The 5,809-nt window shown below is 38.4% G+C and overlaps 1 long non-coding RNA gene across 1 annotated transcript; it reads left to right on the top strand.

Moving 5' to 3' along the window:
* Positions 1 to 570: 570 nt before the first annotated feature.
* LOC121764890 lies at positions 571 to 1,056 on the top strand. The gene is made up of 2 exons (XR_006042650.1): positions 571 to 665; positions 838 to 1,056. It is a non-coding gene; the product is annotated as an uncharacterized LOC121764890 (long non-coding RNA).
* Positions 1,057 to 5,809: the final 4,753 nt, after the last annotated feature.

The raw sequence follows: 5,809 nt of genomic DNA, 5'->3' as shown, positions 1-5,809 counted from the left end.
AACGTGTTTTGTCACTTTACAGCTTTTTTGTTTTCCTATTTTACTTCTTCAACAATTTGTTTTTTTTAGGTTTTTATTATCATTTTTCATCTGTTTTTTGTGTTTTTTTTGTTAAAGTCACTTCAATAACTTATTTATAGTATTAATTTTATATTTTATGTAGATTATTATTTAAATTGAGGAACGATGTTAATTATTTTGTTCAATTTTAATAAGTACTTAACTCTTTCCTGTTACAAATAAGTTAATTTTTTTTGTACTTTAAATTACTCCATTTCCAAAAATGTTTTTCTTAACTACTTTCAATATTTTCATAATAACATAGTAGTTTTTTATTAAAAAAAATCTACTTAGTTGTTTACTACATAATTAATTTATCTTATCTTAATAGTAATACCCTTGCCCTATAAATCTTTTATAAATGTTTATTACCAGATGAAAGGTCATTTGTTCTATAATTATTGTGTTTTTTTAGGGAACCTACACAATTTTCTCAATAAGTTCATTTTTTTCACTATAAATACTCATTGATTACTCTTTCAAACTCAAAGTATTAGGTATTTCAGATGTTTGACCTTATCGTTTTTGGTTCTCAAAATTCTCCTCTGCATTCCCCTTTAATGAAGCCTCTTCATTGCATCAGAATTAATCAACCGAAGGCAGCAGTACTATACTTATTCTTACCTAATTTGTCTCTGCTTCTCTTCTCTGATTTCTCTCTATGGCCGTTCTATCAGCCTTCTTCATCCATCTTCTTCTAATTTTATAAGATTCAAACCTGCAACATTCAATTAGTTGTTTTATGTTTAACTTTTGAATCTGTTTTTTTTTTTGCAGAAACATCTGCTACAAGAACTCAGTCATGCCACTATTTTTTACCTCGATTGCCAATTTGAAGCCTTGGGTTACTTCGTTCTTGATAAAAGTCTGTTTGCATTCGTGTGTATGACGTTTCAATGTCTGGGAATAAGAAGTAGTATTATCATTAGTTTAGATTGTGTTCTTCATGATTGAAAGGCATTTTTGCAATATGGAAACTGCTTTGCTTCTACACTATCTACCGTCTTTTACCTTACAGGGTGTTAGAATACAAGCAACATTTCCAATGAATTTGATCGACAGGTTTTGTCATATTCTTAAAGAATGAGCTTTGATTCCTATTAGACATTTTTTTGTTAGAGCATCTCCGATGGCGGCTAGCGGACCGGCTAGCCGATTCCCGACGCTGGCCGGTCCGCTCGCCGAACCATTGGAGTCGGCTAGCGCCAACGAGTTTTCTCCCTCACTTAATTTCTGTACAAGAGCAACAACGTGAAATGAGTAACGCGTTTGGTAGTAGTGGTTGTAGTGGTGGGGATGCTGAGGAGTACGAACGGCAAATGAACGAAGAGTTGGAGGCCTATACGTCCCGCGAGGTAAACCGGTTGCTACAAAGGGCTTTGCAGCCGACGGTACCTCAACCTCCGCCCGTTGTCCACCGATGAGCAGTGATTGATCAGGATCACGTAGCTGCACATCAGCGGCTATATGAAGACTACTTTTCGGAGGAGCCGCGGTTTGGGGCGCCTCTTTTCAGATGGCGTTTTAGGATGCGTAGGGCAGTGTTTATGCGTATCGTTGATGCTTTGGAGCATCGATATTTGTATTTCCGGTTCAGGTACGATGCGGCTGGCAGACCCGGCCACACACCTATACAAAAGTGCACTGCGACAATCAGGCAGTTGGCCTACGGAGACGCGGCAGACATGTGGGATGAGTACCTCCACATCGGTGAGACGACTGCCCTGGATTGTCTGAAGTATTTCTGTCAGGGCGTCATTGAAATATTCCGTGATCAGTATCTTCGAAGCCCTACCCCTGACGAGTGCCAGGATCTGATGCAGATGCACGGGGAGAAGCATGGGTTCCCCGGGATGTTGGGCAACATAGATTGTATGCATTGGGAGTGGAAGAACTTCCCCGCTGCCTGGAAAGGGTTCTACACGACCGGCTACAAGGGAAAGAATCCCACGATGATCCTCGAGGCCGTAGCTAATTATCGGCTGTGGATTTGGCATGCATATTTTGGGGTAGCCGGGTCGAACAACGACCTCAACTCGTCGCCCCTTTTCAACGAGCAGTGCCAGGGTGTCGGATGATATGGGCTACTAATTGGCGGATGGGATATAACCTAGGTGGCCCGTCTTTGTGAAGACGATCAGATGCGCATCAGATGAGAGGAAGGCCTACTTTGCGGAACGGCAGGAGTCGGCGCGCAAGGACGTGGAGCGCGCATTTGGTGTGCTCCAGTCTCGATGGATGGCAATTAGGGGTCCAACGCGTTTGGGGCATGTCGACTGCATTGCTGATATAATGTACGCCTGTATTATCCTACACAACATGATTGTCGAAGATGAAGGTGTACAACTGACTAGTTGGGCCAATGACGATGCTAATGAAGCCGGCCCAAGCCATGGCGTGGCCGCCCCCAACCTACGAAGGGGGGTACCTCATGTTGAAGTCGGCCGCCTCAAGGCACATGCCGACATGCGCCAAGTGGATGCTCATATTCGACTCCAAAAGGATTTAATTGAAGAGTTGTGGCGCGGAGGACTGCACGTCGTTAGATTTTTTTTAATTAATGTACTTTTTTAATTTAAATATTATTATTGAATTTTCCTGTATCTGTGTCGTAAATTTAATTCCGTATTTTGTGTGATTGTTAATTATTTGTTTTTTATAATTTTGTTTATTGTGGCTAGCCTATTGCTTGTCCTGATGATGTGACAGGAGGAGTTTTTAGTGCTGATGATGTGGCAGGAGAAGTTGTGGCTAGCCTATGACTGGCCTATGGCTAGCCTAAAACCATTGGAGATACTCTTATGCCCAATAGTCTTCGACATCGTATCAAAAGCTATCAATATCGACTTATTATGTTTCTTAAACTGACTTACTCAAGATATCTGACGCTAATCTCCCTTCAAGGATCTTCTCTTTTAAGTCATTTGGTGAGATATCCAAGCTTGAGAATCTTAAAGGGGAAACTTTGTTTGGTAATATTTTTGCTATTTATTGATGCAGAAATTATCCACTTTCTGTTTAATTTTGTTTATTCCTTCTTTTAAGTTGTATTACGTCCGGCTAGTGTTTATCTCTTGTAATCCAAAAAATCAACAATCGCAAGACGAGATATAACTTGCCTTTGAAGGAATTTGGACATAACTGAACCTAAATACTTTCGAAACCTTAATACCTTTGCTGGAGATGTCGACTGAATCCAACACTGTCGCTGCCACCGCCGCAGCTGCAACTCCATCCACCATGTCGACCACTGCACCGCTCAACCTTGATGCATTTTTTATTAGCAATATAAATACATGCAAGTATACAGAGTAGGAATAGTATAGTTAAAGGTTAGTACCGGATATCGATCACGGGGAAAACAAACACAAATTGTCCATCTTCTACTAAAACTCAATTACTATTTGGAAAACCAGAAAATTGGAAGATTTTTTAAAACAATTAACTTTGAAAAAAAAGAAACAACTAATCGCAAATAAATCACAGAGATAAAAGTATAGAGATAAGGGGAATTCCATGGATGTGCTTTCACAATTATATTTATACAAATTCCAACTACAACACCCTAGCACAATTCTTACTTTGATAAAACGAGTCACCTAGTTTATGCTCCTGCGATGCAAACGTTGATTACGAACATTAGGGTTGTCAATCCTAAATATGTAACTCCTAAAAGCTCCTAAGACCCTTGAAAAGTCCTCACTCTCAATTAACAATGTCGTTTTAAAGTAATCTAATTGTAGTGTCTATTAAGTGGATCTAATTCGATAACCTCATCTCACGATTATTTAGCAAGTTATATTAAATCATCACCGAATGTGTCACTCAAATGTGAAATATTACGGAATAACTTAAGGAAGAAACAAAGTAAGAACAAATGGATATTAAATAGAAATAGGAATAGTATAAACCAATAACAGTTACTAACACATGATTGAATAAGCTAAAAACATAGGTTGGAGGGAAGACAATGAAAACATAAGAACTAAAGCAATAAAATTTAAAGGTTGAATCCTTATAGCCTTGATGATCTTGAATCATTCTTCAACTCTTTGCACAATGAAGTACTATAACTTTTGAACTCTGGAAGTATTTTGCAAAGAGAGGAACTTATTTTTTATGAAGCTTTGGGGGCTATTTATAGGGGAGAAATCGCCCCTTCTCAAATAAGGAAAAGGGTTGCAAAATATGGTAAATCTTGGAGAGAAAGTAGGGCAAATTCGCTCCCCACTTTTTCCTGGCGGGCCGCTGCACCTTGGCCAGCGGTCGCCATGAGTTGGTAAGAGGCTTCTGACCTTTGGCTTCCGGTCGTTGAACTTGTTTCAGCGGTCGTTGCACATTTCTCACGAAACATGTCAAAATACCAAAATAGACAAAATATGCAAATAATGGACATGTAATGCAACTTTGACATTAAAAACGGACCAGAAGATGGCCTTAAAACCATGCAAAATCCTAGCGTATCAACTTCCCCAAACTTACAGTTTTGTTTGTCCTCAAACAAAACATAGAAGACACAAGAATAGACGCACGGAATGCACAAGGACTGGACGTCATAATTGTCTCAAAGTATGAAATACATAGATCAAGCATGTATTAACGCAATCAAATCAAGCAATGCTTATTAGTGCACTTTCATTACTAACTAGTGGGACACCTTGAATTCATGCACTCACATGTGACAAACTTCCAAATATGGGAAGTGTTCTCTCACTCTCAAAGTGTATATGACAATGTGTATATAAGCACTCAAATTATGCATCATGCAAAGTTTACCATAGGCTTACTCAAAGTCTAATCCATCCTCTACTAGATATGATTAAGCATCAAAAGTCTAAGAGGTCTTTATTTTTTGTTGTAATGTCATAGGATAATTGTCGTCAAACCCATATGATTCTCCTACTTGTATTCTTGGTGTACATATTTTAATTGATTTTAATTTTTGTTTATGCTTTTAATTGTTGTAGAGTTAGATAACAAACCTTCTTTTGATTATCTGGATAGTGAAAACAGTTGGTTCGTAGTGATTAGGATTAATTCATTAGTATGTGTGAATACAATATTCTTACTTGCCTATAACTATAATCACACTGTAACTTCCAGATAGATCTAGTCTAAATAAGGTTGAATTTGTAAGAATCCTAAAAACTAACGAAAAAAATACATAGGAAAAGCTGGAGAATCAAATTCCGGAAAGTTCTACTCATACTCTCCTAGTTTTCAGAATTTTAATTATTTTCACAGTTTGAATAAAAATCGGACTGTAGATTGTGGTCGAATACACACTTTAGCAAAGGAGAAGGAACTGCATGTGCACTAAAGCTAAGCATGGAGCAGCGTGTGTGCATGCGGGTGCATGGAGCGTTACAGTGAGCTACATATCATCAGATCAAGAAGTTCAAAGATTCAGTTGAACTCATTAGCTGTCTGAAGTAGTTATAACTGATTGTGTGAAGTCTTTTTCACTTAGTTTTAGCTTCCTATCTTTGTATATATAGAGGAAGTTAGTTTGACAGAAGTGTGATCAATTCTTGTTTGTAAAATCTCTCTGCACATTCGAATAAAGATAGTTTCCAATCAAAAGGGTTTCATCTATCGTTCTTCATTCTAGTTCATGCGTGTGAGTTTTCAGTAAACATTTAATATATCACAACAATTGGCGCCGCCTGCGGGAAGCGAACAAGAAGCTAGAAGAGATGGCTGCACGCATGGAGGCTGAGAAATTCACGGGCAAAAACGACTACGGCTT

The sequence above is a fragment of the Salvia splendens genome, chromosome 14 (genome assembly GCF_004379255.2).
Source record: "Salvia splendens isolate huo1 chromosome 14, SspV2, whole genome shotgun sequence".
Taxonomy (NCBI): domain Eukaryota; kingdom Viridiplantae; phylum Streptophyta; class Magnoliopsida; order Lamiales; family Lamiaceae; genus Salvia; species Salvia splendens.
Note: the sequence above shows the minus strand (reverse complement) of the source record. Positions and strands in the feature narration are given on the sequence as shown.